This window comes from Protomyctophum parallelum (genome assembly GCF_964188405.1).
Source record: "Protomyctophum parallelum genome assembly, chromosome: 12".
NCBI classification, from domain to species: Eukaryota; Metazoa; Chordata; class Actinopteri; order Myctophiformes; family Myctophidae; genus Protomyctophum; species Protomyctophum parallelum.
The window spans coordinates 19,215,212-19,240,211 of NC_139712.1; the positions used below are offsets into that span (position 1 = coordinate 19,215,212).

The window sequence follows — 25,000 nt, forward strand, 5'->3', positions numbered from 1 at the left end:
GGATGTTTTTGTCTGATATGAAAGTTCACGTATTGATAGGTCTGAGATCAGTAGGTCTGAGAGTCTGGCACAGACACTGGGACTCTCCTAGCCCATTCTGACCTGAGATCAGTGATAGGTCTGAGAGTCTGGCACAAACACTGGGACTCTCCTAGCCCATTCTGACCTGAGATCAGTGATAGGTCTGAGAGTCTGGCACAAACACTGGGACTCTCCTAGCCCATTCTGACCTGAGATCAGTGATAGGTCTGAGAGTCTGGCACAAACACTGGGACTCTCCTAGCCCATTCTGACCTGAGATCAGATTCATGTAGTGATAGGTCTGAGAGTCTGGAACACAACACTGGGACTCTCCTAGGATGCATGATGTGGGAAACGTTTGCAGTGCAAATTGCAGCTCCTTTGCGGCTTTTAATTAATTAATTGCATCACTCAGGGTTGAGAGTTGGATAATTAGAATATAAACACAGCTATTTGTCATGTGTGGTAAAAAAATAAATAAAATTTAGCTGATTGAGCCGTAATGTTCAGACATAGTGGAAATATAATATAATATAGGCCATTTTCACTTATTTTGCTTGACATTCGTGTATGAAGAAGTAGGGCATTAACCATTAACGGACGAACATACATGAAAAGTCGTAATTCGAAGATACAATATCTCTGACAACGATAATATAGTTATATAATATAATATACCCTACTTTCTGTTCAGGTCAGGTCAACTCTTTTATCACCTCACATGTTTGCATCCCTGTAATTTTGTCATTAAGTGTGCGTGTGTGTGTGTGTGCGTGCGGTTTTGTGGTCAGTCCAGTAGTAAGAAGAATATAAAGTATACATGCTCAATAAATTACCCTCTTTAGCCCTATTTCAAATCCAGGGAAAATGGGCCGATCTGTAAGAAGATCATTTTAGTAGAAGGCTTTTGTAAGGGTTTATGGGTGCAATTAGCGGCACCTGGTTCTGCTCACATCACCATGACAACATGATGTATACCGCACAAGGGGGGGGGGGGGGGGGTAATGGAAGAGTGGAGTGAAAATGTCAGGGATGGAGAGAGATAAGACACATCTACCACGACCTGCACACACACACACACACACACACACACACACACACACACACACACACACACACACACACACACGCACACACGCACACACGCACACACACACACACACACAGGGGGGAATGAATAGCCAATATAAATGCTATGAAGGATGATGGAGAGAGGTGGAATATTGACCCATTTAGGCCTGACGTAAAAAAAAAAAGTTCTCTGAAAGAATATTTATATTCAAAGATGCGTGCCGCATTTTTACGATTTTTCAAAAATAGCAGACCTACAAGCTTGTCGATCTGCTATTTTTCAATAGCTAAAGTACAACATAATGCTTAGTTAAAACACCAAAAGGGGTGTTCCCGCCCCAAAATGGGATAAAATTATTCTGAGAGGAGAGGAGGATGAGCAGTTATTATTTATTATACCTCTTGTTATTAGTTATAGGCTGTTATACCAGCAGCACCAGCCAGCAGCTGTCATTTGCCTTTTTGGGGTTGATGATGAATAAATCAATACATTTAGACCTCAGTAGTTTTCTCTCTCTTGGATAATGTGTTTTAGGAAGCTCTGGCGAACACGTACACGCTCATGATGACTCTAGTCTAGTAGGTTAAAGAAGTTGGTACTTTTTTTTTTTTTTTTTACCCACGATTTTGTAACCCATTTTTCACCCCTGTGTCAATTATCTAATGTGATCCTGGGCTCTACACACCCTCCACCAACCTGGGGAGAGCAACGGACTTGAACTCATGCTTCCTTCATGCCTGAGTGTCCAAGTTGCTCCTTTACACCTGACAGGGGGGAGTTTCCCTGGTTGGACGTAGCGCGTGGAAGGAACACGTTATTCCAACCAGTTCCTTTCCCCTCCATCAGGCTGGCCAGGGGGAGGCAGTTTAGAGACCAGGATTACTGCATGTTTTTTGTGAGGGTACCTACCCTAGGGGACACGGGGAGAACATGCAAACTCCACACAGTTGGTACCTTTTTAATGGTACCGACAGCATCACAGCGGAAGGCCTACTACCGAGTACCTGTTCACTTAGAAACGACCGACCCGTTTAGAGGCAGGTGTATACTCATCCACACGTGTGGCCGTGTACAAACACACACACAAGCTTGTTTGTACACACACACACACACACACACACACACACACACACACACACACACACACACACACACACACCCTCCCTCCCGAGGTGGTGTGACTCCTCTACGTATAGAATTGAAGAGATCCGAAGCGAAAGGTCACATTATGTAACACCTGCTCTTCTTCTGAGATGACTGACGGGCATATAATTAGAGAAAATGATGACGGCGATATGCCAAAAGGACAGCTGTGCCACTGCGTCCTTATTGGCCCACTGAATGACCACTGAATGACCACCACACAGTCAGTTACACACTGCTTTCATCACTCTCAACCCTGTCATGGGAACGATAACACTTCCTCATTAGGGGCACATTCGTAAATGTAATTAAAAACACTTAAAGATGGAGAGCCATGATTTTTTTCCCCCACCCTAAAACGTAATCATCAGGTCTTATTGTTATATATAAGGAGGAAGACGTTTTTCAAAAAAAGTGTACAGTATTTGTTAAAATGTCGTTTTTATGTGGGCTGCACCCCCACCAGTTCATTAAGTATGCCTGGTTTGCCTGGTGGGTGGTGATGGATGGTGATATCTCTCTGTCTCCCTCTCTCTACAGGTATAAATGTTTATGTACTGTCTCTCTGACTCTCTCTGACTCTGTATCTCTCTCTCTCTCTCTCTCTCTCTCTCTCTCTCTCTCTCTCTCTCTCTCTCTCTGTATCTCTCTCTCTCTCTCTCTCTCTCTCTATCTCTCTATATGTACCTCTCTCTGTCTCTCTCTCTCTCTCTCTCTCTCTCTCTCTCTCTCATTGTCTGTCTCTATGGGTAAAAACGTTGTGAATGTAAATTAATATAAATCTCTATCTATCTATCTCTCTCTCTCATTCTCTGTCTCTCTCTCTCTCTCTCTCTCTAGAGTCTCTACTGTCCGTGGGTGTCTCTCAGCCTGTCAGCTGGTCTGCTGACTGAAACATGACCGTTGCCTAACTCTGCACCCAAAGGTGAGGACACACACACACACACACACACACACACACACACACACACACACACACACACACACACACACACACACACACACACACACACACACACACACACACACACACACACGCACACGCACATTAGAGTCTCCCGATGGATAAAACCAGCATTTGGAGCATTTGCACGTACCCAACCAGCATGTGTAAGTGCGTGCATGGATCTCCAAACCTATGCATGTGTGTGTGCGTGATAGTGTGCACTTGTATAAGCTATGCCTTTATGTATGTGTATATGGGCATTTACATTGTGTGTGCATGTGTATTGCATGCATTCGTGTGTGTGTGTGTGTGTGTGTGTGTGTGTGTGTATAGAGAGAGGCTTACAACAACTTAATGCCAAAAATCTGCTAAAAGGCTTGCAAAATTCTGTGCAAAATCGTAGCCGCCAAATATGGCGAAGACGCCGTTACTTACTGGTAACACACCCTTCACTGGCCTGGAGGGTGTGTGGAGGTGTTTGTCCAACATTAGCTGACGGCATTTTGTTAATATTTGTGTCCTTGTATTGCATCTCTTATGTGGGCCTAAATAAATGATTGAATGTGCGTGCAATGTGCATGCATGCTGACTCTCCGACAAACGTACTTATACTTTAACCCATTTTGGGCGGGTGTTATGCTTTAGCTATTGAAAAATAGCAGATCTACAAGCTCATGGCGCGCTACGAGCTTGTAGGTCTGCTATTTTTGAAAAATCAAAGAACGACCGACAAGGAAACATAGCTTTTTCAGAAAACTGTCAGGATGTAGAAGATTTTTTTAGAATCTGATCTCAGGTCAAAATGGGTTAAGTGTGTGTGTGTGTGTGTGTGTGTGTGTGTGTGTGTGTGTGTGTGCGCGTGCGTGTCATCAACCGCTGACCCGTTCCCTCATTAGCACTCAGTGGGTGTCGGCCTGTTCTGTTCCCTCACACCTGTCAGAGTGTGATGGTCGCAAAGACAGATGAACACACGCGCACGCACACGTACACACACACGCATGCACGCACACGTACACACACACGCATGCACGCACACGTACACACACACGCACGCACGCACACGTACACACACACACGCACGCATGACTCAGGAGCCTGTGTCATATGACACGACGACGACGTTTACACACAGTGATTGTAAAGGCTCTATACGCACACACGCCATTTTGGAAAGAACAATTTGGGCCCCTCCCCTATACTTTCTTCACAGGTGTTATATTGATGATACTAATGAAGGTTCTGGTCAAACAGAGTCAGGGTGCTGCTATTAGTGCATGTTGGCTCACTGGAAAGACTCTGCTAAAGAGCGTCGCAGTCCCGCCCCCTTTCATGACAACGCCAGGCCCAGGAAATTAATCCCAATGCATTTTTCCCATAGACATTTCAAAAAGTATTTATTTAAAGACCTTATAAGTGTTGTACGAAGCCAACAAACCAAACAAATAATTACAAAGAAGAAAAACAACAAAAGAAGTGTTGTAACCTGCTGTTTTTTTCTTCTTTCTAATTATTTGTTCGGCCCTAAACATTGTGTTTGTCATCATTTGACACTTCTACCTGCTTTTAAACACTGTCCCCTTGTGTGTCTCGCAAATTAATCATTCATAGCTTGATTAGAAACGAAACGGGCACAACTCAGTCCAATACATGCAGTTTTCCGGGTGACCTTTAATTATTTGCAAAGGGCACACCTCTGCCTTATTTATGTAAATACAAATACCAGAAGGATTCAGTGGACTGAGGGGAGAAGCAGCGCGGGTTCTCGGGGCACATGAGCACTGAGAGGCGGCCGCTCTCAGCGCGCTGCGCTCATGTGCCGGTCGTCATGTGTGTGTGTGTGTGTGTATGTGTGTGTGTGTGTGTGTGTGTGTGTCTGTCGGTAGCTATAGTGATTGTTGAAACATGGGCACCGTGAATCATACCTTTATTTATGCAATATGTTGCCCGTGTTTTGTGATTGGTTTGCTGCGTTCTGAATCGATAAACCAATGGCATATAGATAAGATTTATTTGAGGGAATCATTTCAATTGGTTTATTGCGTTCATGTAGGCCTATCGATGAACCTCATAGCAAAAGTTGAAAGACAGTAGATAGCCTATATTTATAGATAGATAGAACACAGACAGAGTAGAGAAAAAAAACTGTGGCATTTTATCATGAATATTAATGAGGAGTGGACCATGCAATTATATGAAGGTTGAAATGTGGTGAAGTGGTCCTTTAACAGAGCCCAGCTGTAGTGTGTCATGTTCAGCTTGTTCATTTTGTTTGGCTCATTGATTCAGATTCACAGAAACACCTACTGTTAACTAGCTATAGCTATAATGAGCTGTCCGCTCCACTGCAGAGCGTGTTGGTAGCGTGTACACACGACAGATGTATGATGCATGAACATATGTTAGTAGCGTGTACACACGACAGACGTATGATACATGAACATATGTTAGTAGCGTGTAAATGGTAAATGGTAAATGGTGCATTTATATAGCGCCTTTATCCAAGGCGCTTTACATAGATTGTGCATTACATTCACCCATCACACACACATTCACACACCGATGGCAGCGGAAACCATGCAAGGCACCAACTAGCACATCGGGAGCAATTAGGGGTTCAGTGTCTTGCTCAAGGACACTTCGACAGTAACTCTGGGGGAGCCCGGGTTCGAACTGGCAACCTTACGGTTACCATCCAGGCACTCTACCCCTGAGCCACCGCCGCCCACACGACAGATGTATGATACATGAACATATGTTAGTAGCGTGTACACATGACAGATGTATGATACATGAACATATGTTAGTAGCGTGTACACATGCTAGGAGTTTGATACGAACACATGTCAGTATAGTATGTAATATGTATACATTGTACATGGAGGTTTGATATGAACACATGTTGGTGGCGTGTACAAGGAATGAAGATTTGACATGATCACATGTTGGTAGCGTGTCGTGTACAGAGGATGGAGATTTGATATGATCACATGTTGGTGGCGTGTACAGGGGATGGAGATTTGATATGATCACATGTTGGTAGCGTGTACAGAGGATGGAGATTTGATATGAACACATGTTGGTAGTGTGTACAGAGGATGGAGATTTGACATGAACACATGTCGGTGGCGTGTGTACTACGCATGGGTGGAGGTTTGATAATGAACACCTATGTCTGTATCGTGTACACGCGAAGGAGGGCGGCTTGATATGAGCGCGCACACACGGCACACGGCCTCAGGAGATTGGCGCACTGAAGGTCATACGTGTACCTTTATGGCTGTTTGACATTTGCTTCTCTCTCACTCTCTCTCTGTCTCTCTCTTCTGGTGCTTTGCAGACATTGTGTGCGTGCGTGCGTGGGTGCATGGATAGATTGAGATGGAAGCTGCCGTAGTCTAGGGCAGGGGTTCCCAAACTTCTTTGGACCAGGTACCCCTTTTGGGGTAGATATTTTTCCAGGTACCCCCTCATCCTCGCAACACAGATAACAATATATTTACAACCACAAGCAGTGTTTCCTGCAGGAAAAAGCTTTGGCATGGTGCTGGGCGCAGGCCGCAGGGGGGCCTTCTTGCGTCGAACATTTTGATTAATTAATTAATTTGATTAAATAATTAATTAATAAGATTAATAAATTAAGATTAATTTGTATTATTGCTCTTGTATTGCTATTGGAGACACTGGGGGGACACTGGGGGACACTGGGGGGACACTGGGGGACACTGGGGGGACACTGGGCAGGCACTGGGGAGGCACTGGGGAGACACTGGGGAGGCACTGAGGGGACACTGGGGAGGCACTGGGAAGGCACTGAGGGGACACTGGGGAGACACTGGGAAGGCACTGGGGAGACACTGGGGAGGCACTCAGGGGGACACTGGGGAGGCACTCAGGGGACACTGGGGAGGCACTCGGGAGGCACTCAGGGGGACACTGGGGAGGCACTGGGGAGGCACTCAGGGGGACACTGGGGAGGCACTGGGGAAGCACTGAGGGGACACTGGGGAGGCACTGGGAAGGCACTGGGGAGGCACTGGGGAGAAACTGCAGCCACTGGGGAGACATTGGGGAGGCACTCAGGGGGACACTGGGGAGGCACTCAGGGGGACACTGGGGAGGCACTCAGGGGGACACTGGGGAGGCACTCAGGGGACACTGGGCAGACACTGGGGAGGCACCATGGCGGACACTGGGGAGGCACTGGGCAGACACTGGGCAGACACTGCAGGGCAGACACTGGGGTGGCACTTGGGGAGGCACTGGGGAGGTACTGGACATTTCATATCACACACACACCATGATTCACTAGGCCCCCCCTGGCTATGCGTCGCGTACCCCTAGGGGTCCGCGGACCCCACTTTGGGAACCGCTGGTCTAGGGGAAGTAGAGTGTGAGAGAGGGAGACCTAATGAGTGTGAGTGTTAGTGTGTGTGTGTGTGTGTGTGTGTGTGTGTGTGTGTGTGTGTGTGTGTGTGTGTGTGTGAGGTTACATAGGTCATAGCAGACCTACAAGCTCATAGCGCGCCACTCGGTGGCGCGCTATGAGCTTGTAGAGGTGTGAGGTCACAGAGGTCATGCCCTGTCTGTCTCGTTCTTATTTTGTCTGTTTGTCTATCCGTTTGTCTGTCCCCATGTCCCTGTAATTTGTCTTTCTCTGCTCTCTCCTCGCCACCCCTCTCCCCTCTCTCTCCCTCTCCTGGCGTTGTAGATAGACTCACCAGACTGTTCTCTGTTGACTTACACTATGTGGTTGCAACTAATTGTTTTTGCATGGTGCTATAGCTACGAACAGACACAAGGCACGCCTGGATCCTAGCATTGGGGAGGGATGCCTGTTTTGTTCACAGACTGTAACAGTCAGTGGCACATCTATTTATCCGGTGTTCAAGGCTGAGGGACTTATTCAACAGGTTGAATCATTGGTTTCAAGGGCTGGGGGGGAAGTATTCTCTAATGAACTTTGTGTTTGGGCCAAAATATTCCCTCCGGGAAAAAGGTTGTACTGTACATACAGTACCACGATTAATTTTATTTCTGGCACAGCGAAAATGTCTATATGGCTGACTCGGAAGAACAAAGCAGAGGGAACTGGGAACACAGACCCAGTACAGGTGCTGGAAGGACTGGTGGCGGCACCATAGAGTATTAAAAGGATAGAGACTGATTTGGCGCGAAGCTCCGCCCCCGCCTATGGTTGTACTGTTACAGGGGTCCTCGAGGCTGTGGTCAGTGGTATGGTTGTACTGTTACAGGGGTCCTCAAGGCTGTGGTCAGTGGTATGGTTGTACTGTTACAGGGGTCCTCGAGGCTGTGGTCAGTGGTATGGTTGTACTGTTACAGGGATGTTTAGATCTATGGTCAGTGGTATGGTTGTACTGTTACAGGGATGTTTAGATCTGCTATTTTCGAGGAATCTTGAAACTTTGTTTTAAATTGGGTACCTGGTTGTCAAAGATGAACAAAGGAAATCATGGCTAGATCCTCTCTCTCTCTCTCTCTCTCTCTCTCTCTCTCTAGCTGTATCTGTCTCTTTCTCTCTGTTGTTTTCTCCATCTGTCTTCTCCCCACTTCCCTAAATTCATCATCCTCTGTTTATCTCAATCTCAACTCTCTCTCTCTCTCTCTCTCTCTCTCTCTCTCTCTCTCTCTCTCTCTGTCTTCTGCAACCCACTCTCAACACTATGTAGAAGCAACATAGATTTGTGTGTGTGTTTGTTGTGTGTTGTGTGTGCGTGCACGTGGGAGAGACAGACAGAGAGAGAGAGATTAAAGGCTGGCCTCATTTGGCCCCAGGTTGCTCACTCCTCACTGAGACATTGAGACTGACAAACAACAGCTAATGCAGACACACACACACACACACACACACACACACACACACACACACACACACACACACACACACACACACACACTGTTGTTTTATTTGGTAGTGTCTGAGAATACGATACAGTACGTACTACAGCTTAGGAGTTTCACCTTGATGTCTTTTGTTGATCACATTTGGGAACAGGGTGAGGGTGAGGGAGAGCGTCGCAGTCCCGCCCCCTACAGGGCCCAGGAAATGATTCCCCGTTCATTTTCCTCATAGACTTTTCAAAAAGTATTTAAACCGAACAAAGAATTAGAAAGAAGAAAAAAACGTTTTTTCTACTTTTTCTTCTTTGTAATTATTTGTTTGGTCCAAAATATTGTGTTTATTGTCATGATTTGTCACGACTCGAGTTGGCTTTGTCCGCGGCGTAACCGTCTTTAAATAAATACTTTAAAAAATGTCTATGGGGAAAAATGCATTGGGAATCATTTCCTGGGCCTGGCGTCGTCATGAAAGGGGGCGGGACTGCGACGCTCTATAGGATCGGCAGTTCTAGACCACTGCTTCCCAAACACTGGGTCGGGACCCATTTGTGGGCCACGGACCAGGTCACGACTCGGGTAAAAAAATAAATCCCATTTTCTTTTCCCACATTTAAACAAAAATATAGTCTATATATTTCAAAAGATTAGGAAATTAAAATAATTTCATACATTTTAAAACAAACTCTCAGTTAAGGACTTTATAAAGTTAGTAACTGAAATGACTACTGTATAAACTATAACTGAACCAACGGCGTGCTGCGTGTGTAAAACAAAGTTAACTAAATAATATCAGATTGAAATCCCTCTGCCTGCGTTGCGTCTTTGATGTTTTGCTGTCGTGTTGTCATAATAATACCCTGTTTGCTCCACAAAGAGCCCAGCTGGTCTCTCTGTACCACGCCACCGATCGCTGCGTGTGTGTGTGTGTGTGTGTGTGTGTGTGTGTGTGTGTGTGTGTGTGTGTGTGTGTGTGTGTGTGTGTGTGTGTGTGTGTGTGTGTGTGTGTGTGTGTGTGTGTGTGTGTGTGTGTGTGTGTGTGTGTGTGTCAGCACAGAGAACCAGGCGTGTTGGCCTGTATCAAAGACTGTTGATTTGGCAGCATCCAACCCACCGAGGGTGGTTTCATTTATTTATTCATTCATTCATTATTTTATTTTATTTTTTTAACCCATTTTGGGCAGTGGAACCCCTTTTGGTGTTTTAAACATTATGTTTTTTGCTTTATAGCTATGGAAAAATAGCAGATCTACAAGCTTGTGTGCCGCACTTACGAGCTTGTAGGTCTGCTGTTTTTTGAAATATCGTGAAATTGTGCCTCAAATCTTTGAATATTATGTTCTTTCAGAGCGAACGTTTTTAACTCTGGGGGGGGGGGGGGGTTCCTGGAATAACATATTTTCAGATGGTGGTCGGTGGCCAAATATACATATGAATATTTGGGGTCCTTGACGTGAAATATTACAGAAACATTCAGAAAACTGTCAGAATTTAGAAGCCTTTTTGTTAAATGTCGACGTCAGGCCTAAATGGGTTAAAGGATGATTCAAAGCGAAAACATATCCTTTTTTTCTTTTTACTTCTTTTGCAAAGTAGGAATTAATATCCCTAGGTCTCTCTAGGCCGTTTGTTCTTTTTTTGGGGGGCCATTTTTCCCATTTATTTCCCCCAATGTTAGTCGCCATGATGCCAATGAATTCCTCCCCCCCCACACACACACACACACACACACACACACGTCTGTGTTGTCACGGCTGTTGTATCCGACTGATGGACACACCGGGAGGACGCAGAGCCTGCGTGCGCATCTATCTGGACAGGTTTATCTCTGTTCGTATGTCAGAGAGCAGCTGTCTGAACGCCCGCCTCCCCCGCCCCCCCTCCTCCCCCCCCCCCCCCCCGCCTCCCCCCCTGGCCCACCTCCTCCCCCTGGGAGCGCGGGCGGGAAGCCCCGTCAATCAGCCCATCGATCCGTTGGGGTTTTCGTGGTGTTCTCGTGGCGGACAGAGGTGACCACGCCGCACGCCGCCGTTATCCGTCGCTGTGAAACATTCGCCCCCGCTACGTTGACGCGGCTGTCACATTCACCCCCGTTGACACGGCTGTCACCTCGTCAAATTGTTCTGTCGATAGTTTTAGGATATCTGACAGTCCCTCCCGTCGATCCCACCACTTAGCACGGTGGCCTTTCAGGGTGGCTGGGCTGCGTGCATCTTCAGAGCATGTTTATTTTAACGATCAATCAAATCGATTGTGTTCCGGGCTTGGATCGATGGAATCGATTATGTGTAGTGTATACTTTCAAAATGTATTTATTCGTAGCACTATGAAAAGGTTTTCCAATTATTTGGGAATCGCTGGGATATAATAATGTGTATATACTGTATATATATATATATAGAGAGAGAAATTGATCGGGACATCCCTATCCCTATTCCTAACCTTAACCTCCGTTAAATGGTGCCGAAACCTAATCCGATTCCTAAACTTAACCCCAGTAAAACTATGCCTAACCCTAAACTTTATTCTCAGTAAAACAAAAAAAAATACAAGGCTTTGCGTCTATGAAACCAGGCAGGGACTTTCAGGATGATTGTATAGTTCCATCTATGAAACCAGGCAGGGACTTGCAGGATGTTTGTAGTCCCTTTTTCATTGTTCTTTGAATGTTCAACTTACCACTTTTAGGATCAAACTTTTGGATAAAAAACAAAACAAACGAGCCATCTGTGTTTCACAGTACACTGTTTCTGTTTCATCCCAGAAAACACCTTTAATAATGTAAGAACTCAAAAAGCAGACTGTGTCTAGATAAAAATAAATATATATTTTTGTACTTTCTGATGAACTAAATGTCCTCCAATTGCCACTTTTAAGGACGGGGCCTTCCCAAAATGAATAGGCTACACAATAGTTTCTGTCTGCACCTGTAATAACATCACAATGCCGTTTTATCAGTATGCATCTACATGTATACGACACACATCTTTAGTTTGTATTAACCTTATAGTATTACTAAGGTGGTCTGGTTTGTATTAACCTTATAGTATTACTAAGGTGGTCTGGTTTGTATTAACCTTATAGTATTACTAAGGTGGTCTGGTTTGTATTAACCTTATAGTATTACTAAGGTGGTCTGGTTTGTATTAACCTTATAGTATTACTAAGGTGGTCTGGTTTGTATTAACCTTATAGTATTACTAAGGTGGCCTGGTTTGTATTAACCTTATAGTATTACTAAGGTGGTCTGTCGCATGTTCCAGTTCCTAAATTAGCCACCGGTTCTGTTCTGGTTCTGTTCTGGCCCGACTTCTAATGGCTTAGAAAAGGCCCAAAGCCAAACTTATACTTTTCCGACCCCTGGTTTCGAATGACCTAGAAAAATCATTAAAAAAAAGAAAAAAAGGAGTGACATTAAGCTCATCTCGTTTCACTGCACGTTAACTTTATTTGCTTTCTTCCTTTCTTTTACTGTATGCATATTAACCCCTCTGGGGAGTTTCCATCATAATTAATAATAATTGAACCTTCATTAATCCTCATAGGGGAATTCTGTTCTGCTTACAGTATGTGTATTAAAGAGCTCTGGTATTTAACACACGTACTGTGGACCTATAAAAACCCAGACACAAGACCCGTTAGAGACGGATGTGCATATCGTTGATGTCAGGAAGAAACCTTTTCTTCATAAATTACTGCCACAGTTTGTCATACAATAGCGTGGCAGAAACGTAGCGATGTACTTAAGCTCACAACTCATCACACCGCGACGTTGTGATTTTAAAGATGGAGTGCCACAATTTTTGTATTTTTCCAGCTTTTCATGTGTCTATGGGGTGACAGTACTTCATTAGACACCCTGGAGTCGTTTTTATGTCCAATGGTGTAATAACTTTGTATTTAGGGTTTCTTCCTGGAGGCTGAACCCTTGACGGTCAAACGGGCCAATGAAGTAAACACGGATAGTGTGACGTAAAAATATTGCACGCACACACGCACCTCCCCCTCTATACATATTTTTTAAATACGACAACCTCTGTGGGCGGAGCTGCCTGCCACATACACACGTGTGAACTGAACACAGCCAGTTTGCTTTTGCTGCTCTGTGTCTAACAGTCATTTCACACATTACCAGTTCACAGCAGAGCAGACTGTTTTTCGTTAGATTGGAAGCAAGTAAATGTTCACGTCGGGTCCTCAGGATTAATCAAGGAAAACCACAACAAACCAGTCTTATAGCCTACCTGCATGCTCTGCTGTATAGTTGCTCATGCTCTTCTCAAGGAGTAGGTTGTTTCTTTTATAATCACAGTGGTCGGGCTTTGATACAGAGTGTAGTGTCACAGTGTGCATTCTTGTTGGCTGTTGTAGTCAATATGTATGTAGGTCCTAATACTTATACAAGGCTGTAAAGTCAAGAATTAGAAGTATGTTGTGTCGCGCTGGAAGTCTTGTTGCCATGTCTGGCTATTACAAGCGACTTGGGCTTGTTTTCATATAAGTAACTTTCAGGGGAGATGTGGTTGACTTGACCAATGGTTCATGTGAAGGACCCTCAGATTAATATGTTGTTAAAAGGATTGGTGTTGTTGAAACGTTTTCATAAATATTCACAGCAATTTCTGTGACCTATTTTTGTGGACCTGGCCGCTTGTTTCTTTAAATCTGGCGACTTTTGCTGAAACTCAATGCAGTCAGATAAAGGACAGTTTTAATGCCAGGGTGCTTAGCTGGAGGAAATCAATAGCCTACAATATATTGTAGGCTAAATTATCTATCAAACTAATTGTTTCTGCTGTTAAACTATGATCGAATTGGATGATGAGCTGAGCTGATTGCGACAATAGGGTCAATATAATTGGAGGAAATAAATAAATGATTATAAAAAATCAGAAAAAACAGATCTGATATGGTATGGATGCGTGGTATTATTATGCCTATACATGGATGGTGGCATTATAAGTGCACATTGGTGCCTATACGATATCTCAGAAATTTGGGAAGTGTTCACTTCTAACATTCACAAAAACATGAGTTTTTGTTACATTACAGACACCAATTTGCCATTTTGTAAACAAAAGGGCAGAGCCATGGGCTGTCCTTTTATAAGGAGGGGGAGGGACTAGGACAAGTGGGTGGTCTTAAAGGAGGAGGCGGAGGGACTGGATTAGGTGGGTGGTGCTATGGTTAAACTCACGCATACCTAATGAACTGGTGGGTGTGTCCACATAAAAGCATCATTTTAACAAATACTGTACACTTTTTTGAAAAAATTATACCTCATATACACTTAAATACACCTGATGATCATGTTTAAGTGTGGAAAGAAATCACGGCACTCCATCTTTAAGTAACATCAATGTCCCTCTGTCCCGATGTTTAGAGTACCAATAGGGGGTGCTGTTGCACCACTCGCTTCAGACTGGTCTGATTTTTCTTTTATTTCTTCATGAAATTACTGGGGATTTTTTATTTTTTTGCTTTTCTGCAGATGTTTTTTGAAAATGTTTTTGAAATAATAATGAAAAACAAAGTGTAGGAAACAAAATAATAAATGATCCCATAAATATGTGTCCGCGACCCACAAATGGGTCCCTGACCCAGTGTTTGGGAACCAGTAGTGTAGACTGTCTACAGAGCTGTCTCCAGTTGACACACACAGCCTAGGATTTATCTCTTAGTCATCGTTTGTACTTTGTTGATTCGTGGATCTCAGTTGACTGCAATGTTTTTATGCATCCCCTGAATGTCATTTCTGTCCTTCCTGGAGGGACAAACACACATCTGTTCCGTGATGTTTTCTAGTATAATGTTGTTGTTTTTTTAAGGCAGTGATTATTCCTAATTGTTTTTTTGTCTGCAAGGATTAGGGCTTTTTTGTTATTGGGGAAACGTTTGTAAGTTTCTTGCGAGATATATTTAATGCGCACACACAAAAACTTTCTTTCAAAAGACAGTTAAAAATAAACCCCACTTGGTGTTTATCTTCAAGCAAACAGCGGCACACTTTAGGAGTGGATTTTACGTGATGTTCCTACATCCAGAAACGGGTGGACCATAAGCCACCATAAGTATTGATTGATAATTATAATTACCTCCGGATCCATGGAGCCATTTCATTGATCCCTCGTTGATGGGTGTCTTTGAAGTGCTCTTGGCTCGCTATACTTGTAATCTTTGTCGGAATTGAGGCTCAGATTGAGGTGTTGGAACAGTAGGCTACTTAAGTCCAGTACTTATGTAAATGTGCTTTACACCAGGGGTTCTCAACCCGTGGGTTGCCAAATTATTTTAGGGGTTCCAGCCATTTGCGACTGGAAAATGAAAATTAAGAGTTTACATACCGTAGTACACATAGTACGGTATATACATAAACGTTCCTTAATGATTATATCTGGTTTCAGTTTATGATGTATTTTCGCATATAGACAGTATATTGACGCACCTAAAATCTAACACGGCCATTATGAATTTGATTAGTTGCTTGGAGCGGTCCGTGTACTATTGGTAGGCCTGGCACGAGGAAGGAACCATGCCCGTGTGCTGATGACCTTATGTGCGGACCTTATGGGCCGCCGTCCGCAAAACGAAAAAAGTGTGGAAAAAGCCTTAAACGAGTCGCTCTGCAGTCTGCGAGCGGCTTAAACTCTATGAGAAAAGCCAGCCCCCGTGCATGTGCGGACTGGGCCACTGAATAATCGTACCCCGTAGGTTGTGAGCCAAAGATACGTCCCTCTGCCTCTGGCAACGGCTCACCCTCCGTCAACCCAAATCCAGAATAATAATGACTCCGGTGTCCATTTAAAAACAGCCAGTGTTTACATGTGAAGCCTCTGACATGTGTCGGAGGTAGAGGGGATACTGTCTGATAACGGAACATGTGTCGGAGGTAGAGGAGGGGATACTGTCTGATAACGGAATATCGTTTTGCAATAGCTTCCTTTTCTTTCTTTTTTTTATTGCAGAAGAAATAGCTTATTTTTTTTAAGTCGGACCAAGAGATTTGGCAATTTAGTTGTTGTGCCATTTGATTCCTCCCTCACACAAATGTCTGTGTTGTCACTGTTGTTGTTTCCTCGGAGCCCCCACTGGGGAGCGGGGTGGAGCAATTGGCCTGTGTTCGGCTTACCTACGCCGAACACAGGCCATTTTGTCTCCACATACGGTAGATAGATTATGCACCACGGTGGATTCAAACCCACAACCTCCGTGGATGGGCCAGGAACATTGCCACCGTGCCACCCGACTTCGCAAGTTTGTGAATATTTTTGAATAATTTTCACAAGTCTTTTACACAATAATTCTTCTCTTCTGGCCAAATCCCCAAATAAGAGGGGAGTGGAGGATGAGGTGTGATGTGAAGTAGAGAGGGTCTCACTCACCACTGTGCTTCCACACACACACACACACACACACACACACACACACACACACACACACACACACACACACACACACCCCTTCTGTGTTGCCCACCGATGTGTTAATAATCTCAGAGACCAGACTAGAGGGGGGGGGGGGGGGGGCACCCTACTGTGTAGTTCTGTCCTGACTGGTGTTGGTGTAGCAGCAGGATATGTAGGTGTTGCATTAAACAGCCCTCGCAGGTATTCCTGTGCCAGAAATAATAGTTAAAGGAGCATTCAGTGATTTAGAAAACCCCACCCGGTCCGCCCCGGTAACAAGATGTGCACATACAGTGGGGGGGACACATGCGACAGGCCAACAGCACACACACCAAGGCCCGCCCCCGCTCCATCATGACTGGCGGAAGGCCCCTCTATATCCTGATTGGATGAAGGTTTTTGCCACATAGCCAAAAACGAAACCTATAAGGTTTTTTGACCCCCAGGGGTTAACTGGGGACAGGGAGGAACTCCTTATATGGTCAGCACACTCTATAGTAGGGAGGATTTTCACAACAAAACAAAAAAAGATTTGAATTAAGTGAAATCACTGAATATACCTTTAAATACAGCTTTCTGTTTAGTGTTTATTGTTGCTATTGTTATATGATGTAGTTTATACAGTATAGGGCTTAAGTTGTTGACCGTCATGTTTTAGGAGATCGTCTCTACATTAAACAACGAGAGCTTTTATTTTTCCGCTATCAATTCATCATTACATCTATCAGAAGTTCAGAACGAGGTCGGTTTTTGAAGTATGAATATATAAGTATGATGCAAAATAATATTTGTTTTGATGCAAAATAATATTTTGTATGGTTTATTCATCACTCCCCCGGCGGGTAGAGACTTTTAGCGGGGCCACAGAGGCATTTATTTCTCAGCAGAAAACACAAGTCACTCTTCTAAAACACTCAAAATGCCCAAATGAAAACATGCCAACTCTCTGTGACCAGATACAAACAGCAGATGTGAACATGCAGTGCAGGATAGACTCTCCTTGGAAACCATTCAACGCATGCACGCACACACACACACACACACACACACACACACACACACACACACACACACACACACACACACACACACACACACACACACACACACACACACACAAAACACTTTGGCCACTCGCTCAGCCCTAAGGGTAGACAAGGGGCGGCAGTGGCTCAGGGGTAGAGTACCTGGATGGTAACCGTAAGGTTGCCAGTTCGAACCCGGGCTCCCCCAGAGTTACTGTCGAAGTGTCCTTGAGCAAGACACTGAACCCCTAATTGCTCCCGATGTGCTAGTTGGTGCCTTGCATGGTTTCCGCTGCCATCGGTGTGTGAATGGGTGAATGTAATGCACAATCTATGTAAAGCGCCTTGGATAAAGGCGCTATATAAATGCACCATTTACCATTTACCATTTAGACATATATCCTATAATGTGATCCCACAGTCAATATGAATTATTTGTATTGATGTCATTTTGATGTCTTCTTTTTGTTCATGATACATAAAACAACTGCAGGGCCACTCCAAGAAACATGCATGTGTGGTGTTGCAGTTGGCTAAATGTCCATTTGATGTGTGTGACTAAAGATTGGTTTTCCCAACGATTGAAGGCAAATCATCTCTAGAGAGAGACATTGTCTCCCACAATAATCAACTGTAGCTGCTTGACAGTCTGTATTTTCAGAAGCTCGAAGAATTCATAGAAAGGCAGGATGCCATGTCAAATAAATTCCCCACTGCCGCCTCGCCTTTGCAGTCGCGTAAATAACCAAATTAGTCCAAGCCGAGCTGGCTTGCTGCTTAGCAGAAATGGTTTAAAGATGTTTTGAACACTTTGTTTGTTTGGTTTCAGCAATATTGCTGGAGACAGTGTGGGTGTCGAGTGCCAATCACTCCCATATATTTAATATATTTAGGCTGTGTGAGAAGGTGCAGGCATTTTGGTACTGTTAGAGAAAATTATGGGATATAACATAATTCGTGACCCCCATAGTTTATACCTTGGACTGACATCAGAGGACATAATAGGACATGAGGACTGTTCAGAATAGTGCTAATAGCAGCTAAGAAAGCCATGACGAGGAGATGTTTGAAAGCAGACCCTCCTAGAGAGGAGAGGAGCACTGGATGGAAATTATTGAAGAAATATATCTCGTGGAGAAAATGACTCATAATCTGGGGACCAAGGCGGAGCTATTTGAAAAACGTTGGGAAAAATGGCATTTATACAAGAGTGAATAGTGTGCATCTTTTTGTCCTTGTTGTTTTGTTTCTTGTACTGGTTTGTCTTCGTTTTTGTTTAGTTTTAGTTTTTCTTGAATGTATCTACGTTTCGATTGTTGCTTCCGGTCTTGGAGCAGTTCTCAACTTTTTACCGGATGGAATTACAGGCCCTCTGGTAGCATTCAAATATTTTGGAAGAGATAGTCAGGGCTTTTTGTCACCGCTAAACCCCTTATCCCTAAACTTCTTTGCCTATTTTTACTATTTAGCAAAACATTTTTGAATAGTTTAAATGGCCAGTCTACAAGCTCACAACGTGTCGATGTAGATTGGCTAGTTGAACTATTCAAAAATGTTCTTCAAAATAGTTAAAAAAAAAAAGGCAAAGAAGTTTAGGGATAAGGGGTTTAGCAGTGACGAAAATGGAGCCCTAGAAGTCAAGGAAACGCAATGGTTTGACGATATAACACGTGAGAACACAGGTGGTTCTGTGGTTGGAGAAATGTTACTCTGAACAATGCTCCAGTTATACGTTTGACGATGTTTCCTTTTTCTTTTGTTTAGATGCTCATTTTGCTGTAATATTTCTTCACAAACAATCTTTTTGGACGACCGCTGCATGTTTTCTTTTTCGGATCGGGAGTAACTTGTTTTTTCTATTCAGGAGGCTCAGCTCTTTGAAGTATACGTGTTTTATCCCATGGCGGTTCAGCCTCATGTCGGTATATAGCCTTGTCACCAAAACTCTTCCTCTCAAAAACTCGTCAGCCCGTTTGAAGTCATCTCTGCATGCCGAAGCTTCAAGCTCCCGCTGTCGTCTCAGCGCTACTGGTTCATGCGTTTGAAAAACTGCAGATGGGAGATCGGGGGGGGGGGGGGGGGGGGGCTGACGAAATGAAGCCCTTTCATCTGCCTTTCTTTTTTTTAAACTGCACAGTTCCCCGTGCAGTCTCCAGACACCCCTTTTCATCAACAAAGCAATGTTGTTCCACTGATGAGAGCGTTTGACTCCGATAGCTCCGGCTTTGCACCCGCAGGGCTTTATGCATGTGTTTGTGTATATAAGAACCACATGGCTCAGCGGTCCACCGGGCCCGGGCCGTGGCTCAGAGGTCCATCCTGGGCCGTGGCTCAGCGGTCCAGAAGGCCTGGGCCGTGGCACCTCGGCTGGTAGTACGAGCCTGGCAGTGTTCCGCGGGTTCGACTCCCGATCTCGACGGCCTTTACTGCATGTCACCCTTTCCTGTCAACCTACTGTCTGTCCCTCTATAAAAAATATAAAATAAAGGTGAAAGCCACAAAAAAAAAAACATTTAGAACCACATGGCACTGAGCTAGACTGGGGTGCTTGGACATGGATGGATGTGTGTGTGTGTGTGCAGCACACGGACGCACGCGCACGCGCACACACACATGCGCACACACACGCAACGCATGCATTCACACAAGGTTTTTGTTTTTGTTCACAATATACTTTATTGGTGCAACAGTTAAAGGGGTATTTCACTTTAAAACACTTCTTAACAGTACATGTAGTATAGGCTACTGACAAAGGTTATGGTAAAAGGAGAACATAAAAATCCACGCATGATCTTGTTTCCATTGTGGTCCATTATATTCAATTCGTCAGTAAGACAGATATAGCCTGTGGGCTCCATTTTCATCACCGCTAAACCCCTCATCCCTAAACTTCTTTGCCTTTTTTTTTAATATTTAGCAAAACATTTTTGAATAGTTAAAATAGCCAGTTTACAAGCTCACAACATGTCAATGTAGATTGGCTAGTTGAACTATTCAAAAAATGTTTTTCAAAATAGTAAAAAAAGGCAAAGAAGTTTAGGGATAAGGGGTTTAGCGGTGACGAAAATGGAGCCCTTTGGCTACAATACATACATATTGGCAACAACTCCAGGTTGTTGGTCGGGTGGAAATGAACCTCAAATGTCCGAAACACGTTACTTTTCAGGATTCAAATTAAAAAATCGCAAAAGTAGCAAATCTACAAGCTCAAAATGCCATCGCTTTGTGCCGCGTTTTAAGTATGACCAAGTAGTAGAACATTAATTTACAGGAAAAACACCAAAAGTGGAGGGCATGAGGATGGTAACCAGAGAAAGCCAGTAACGGAATAAACCAACCGGAAGAGAGGCGTCTGAAGTGCTATTTGATGGCAGTCACACGCACCGCCGACTCCATCATCAGCGCCTCTTATCTCTCTACAGTCCCCCTCCTCACGTATCTCCTCTTCCCAGACGGGTCTTGTTCTAGCCCATTTAGGCCTGAAAGAAATGTCCTCTAAATCCTGACAGTTTTCTGAAATACCTATGTTTCTAGGCCTATATCACTCAATATTCCATGTCAAGGACCCCAAAAATGATCTGTAATTGGCCTCCGAGACCCCCATCTGAAAATATGTTGTTCCAGGGTCCCTCCAGAAGCAAAGATTTGAGTTAAAAACGTTCGTTCTGATATGCATATGCACCGAGGCGGCCTGCGCAGTGGTATATTAGTATTCGCATTCACACTGTTAAGCTGCTAAATTGGGCAGTGCATGTCAATTTATTACTCATTGGAGATGACAACATAGGCATAATATTTGTAGGAAAGTGAAGGCAAAAGTAAGTATTAATGAATTGATTAATTTAAAAAATGTCGCTGGAACATTGTTCCCCCCGACATATCGCACAGGGACTCGCATTTCTCCCAGACGCCTCTGTTCATACTGTACGTCCTGGCCTGGCATGGCCAGATTAATATGTCAGCGTAGATATTGGTCTGGAATCTCTTGTGTGAAACCTGCATTTCCAAGGGATATATATATTTTTACACTAATTAGTTAGAGCGACAGGAGAGAGAGGTGTGTGTGTGTGTGTGTGTGTGTGTGTGTGTGTGTGTGTGTGTGTGTGTGTGTGTACAGTAGCTTATGTGTGTGCGTCAATCTAACAAAGGTGCAGACGATCAGAAATCAGCAGAGAGTGATCGACATTTGCGCTACTCTATGCCGTATTGAAGTGGACTCAGACCCAGACTTTTTTTTCCTCCCTGGAAATAAAAACGTCTGGGTTTCCGAGGCTACACCTACAACATCAGTGACAACACAAAGACGTGTGTGTGGGGAGGAATCAATTTGGATAACTACTACATTGGGGAGAAAAAAAAAGAAAGGAAAAAAAGAAAATAGCTGGAGCACAAATGAGGCATTAGTGTGGCAGTGCAGTGCTCATAGAACCCCCATGGGTTCTGACCCTGTACTGAAGGTCCTGACAGTGCAGTGCTCATAGAACCCCCATGGGTTCTGACCCTGTACTGAAGGTCCTGACAGTGCAGTGCTCATAGAACCCCCATGGGTTCTGACCCTGTACTGAAGGTCCTGACAGTGCAGTGCTCATAGAACCCCCATGGGTTCTGAACCTGTACTGAAGGTTCTGTGCAGTGCAGTGCTCATAGAACCCCCATGGGTTCTGACCCCGTACTGAAGGTTCTGTTCAGTGCAGTGCTCATAGAACCCCCATGGGTTCTGACCCTGTACTGAAGGTCCTGACAGTGCAGTGCTCATAGAACCCCCATGGGTTCTGAACCGGTCCTGAAGGTTCTGTTCAGTGCAGTGCTCATAGAACCCCCATGGGTTCTGACCCTGTACTGAAGGTCCTGACAGTGCAGTGCTCATAGAACCCCCATGGGTTCTGACCCTGTACTGAAGGTCCTGACAGTGCAGTGCTCATAGAACCCCCATGGGTTCTGAACCGGTACTGAAGGTCCTGGCAGTGCAGTGCTCATAGAACCCCCATGGGTTCTGACCCTGTACTGAAGGTCCTGGCAGTGACTCCTCACCGCTGCTGACAACGGGCGCTGCCTCTGCAAGGCTGCAAATTGCCATAATGTGTCCCGGAGCGGTCCGGTGCACATGGCTCTATCAAGAACCATCTGTGCTGGGTCGCACGTATACACGCACGCACGCACACGTACACACACACACACACACGCATTGTAGAAAAGCGCACGTGCACATGGTACACTAATCGATTTCTTGCATGAGATAATGTATGTACATGCACACACTCGTTCCCCTGTCTTTGTTTCTTGTGCTGGACACCATCCATCCATCCTCCCAAGGGCGAACGGCGTTCAGCTGGCGAACTTTTAAACTCCTCATGGGTGAAAAATTGAGTGCAATTTACACTAATTGGTGAGCGCTGGATTAACACGCAGGCTGACTGCACACACTGCAAAAAAAAGAAGAAGAAAATGAAGCCAATTGGACCGCCCAGCCTAGTCTCCCACTGCATGTGCGCAGTGCGCACGCACGCACGCACGCACGCACGCACGCACGCACGCACGCACGCACGCACACACTCACACTCACTCACGTACAGTACTTGAATAATCTATGACCCATGCAGTTGTGCTACAACACACACACACACACACACACACACACACACGCACGCGCACACACACCCTCTTATGGCTGCAGAGTGGCTTCAGTGGTAAAGGCGCAGATGTTGCCTCCAGAGCATGCTCTCTCTCTCTCTCTCTCTCTCTCTCTCTCTCTCTCTCTCTCTCTAGGTGGGCGAGCGAGCGAAGCCGACTGCATGCAAATGCAGCAGTTTGAGCACGGTGTCCATATTAAACAGTGCACACACACACACACACACACACACACACACACCCATGCACTGGAGCCTGACTGCTCTGCCTGCGCAGAGGGAGATTTGGAGGGCTAAACCAGTGGTTCCCAGACATTTTCATCTCAAGGACCCCCCCTGGTTTGGTGTGCGTTCAGGCCACCCGTGGACCCCCATACCTCAGACCTAATGTATAAGATTAATATAATTATAAGTATAAGGGTATTGTAAGGGCACTGTATATAAAGGGTCTATTATGGCGACACCAAATCTGTTCGACAAAAATGGCTGATCTCCAAGCTCACAATGCATCATGTTTACGGCACATTGTGAGCTTGCAGACACACACACACACGCACACACGCACACACACACACACACACACACACACACACACACACACACACACACACACACACACACACACACACACACACACACACACACACAGTACACACGCACGCACACAGCTCAAGATCAAGCTTGCAGATGTGCTATTTTTGCTATTTTCAAAAAGTTACAGTTTTGTTTTGAACCCGACGTGGACGACGTATTGTGTGTTTTGTTTAGTACAGTAAAAGTTTAAAGTCGGCTGCAGTTTGTGTGTGTGTGTGTGTGTGTGTGTGTGTGTGTGTGTGTGTGTGTGTGTGTGTGTGTGTGTGTGTGTGTGTGTGTGTGTGTGTGTGTGTGTGTGTGTGTGTGTGTGTGTGTGTGTGTGTGTGTGTGTGTGTGTGTGTGTGTGTGTGTGTGTGTGTGTGTGTGTGTGCATGGTTTTTGTCAGCCTCTCACCTCGCCTCCATCTTATGGTTTTGGTACGTTAGTAGAGTTGGAGTTGGATGAAGTTGTTTGTGCGTGCGTGCTTGTGTGTGTGTGTGTGTGTGTGTGTGTGTGTGTGTGTGTGTGTAATCGTTTTACACAGAATCAAAGCTGTCCATAAAATATTTGAATGATGACGTGTTGTGATGTGAGCTTGTAGATCAGCAGTTTTTTCACTATAGTTTGTCCCGGGTAAACAAACATCACATTTATCTTGTGGGATCTCTGGAGCTGAATAAAACCACTGCAGTAGGAGATGGGCTGAAAGGGAGAGTCTATAGGAGAGACAGACCGTAGGAAAGAGTCTATAGGAGAGACAGACCGTAGGAAAGAGTCTATAGGAGAGACAGACAGTAGGAAAGAGTCTATAGGAGAGACAGACCGTAGGAAAGAGTCTATAGGAGAGACAGACAGTAGGAAAGCTGAGAGGGATGGAGAGACAGACGGTAGGAAAGCTGAGAGGGATGGAGAGACAGACAGTAGGAAAGCTGAGAGGGATGGAGAGACAGACGGTAGGAAAGCTGAGAGGGATGGAGAGACAGACAGTAGGAAAGCTGAGAGGGATGGATAGACAGACAGTAGGAAAGCTGAGAGGGATGGAGAGACAGACAGTAGGAAAGCTGAGAGGGATGGAGAGACAGACGGTAGGAAAGCTGAGAGGGATGGAGAGACAGACAGTAGGAAAGCTGAGAGGGATGGAGAGACAGACAGTAGGAAAGCTGAGAGGGATGGAGAGACAGACAGTAGGAAAGCTAAAGGGATGGCCGTGGAGAGACAGACAGTATCTCTTTCTCGTAGCATGATATCAGTTCGATGTTGGACCAAACACAACAAACCGTGTGTTTCTCTGTGAAGTTGGCGGGCCGTGCAGAGCCTCTGTACCTCTGGCA

General features: G+C 44.9%; 1 long non-coding RNA gene across 1 annotated transcript in view; it reads left to right on the top strand.

The window, feature by feature from the left end:
- Positions 1–25,000, top strand: part of LOC310867721 — a 58,294-nt gene that overhangs the window by 30,758 nt on the left and 2,536 nt on the right. The window contains exon 2 of the long non-coding RNA XR_014570020.1: positions 3,077–3,161. This is a non-coding gene — a long non-coding RNA (uncharacterized lncRNA). The remainder of the gene's footprint in view (positions 1–3,076; positions 3,162–25,000) is intronic.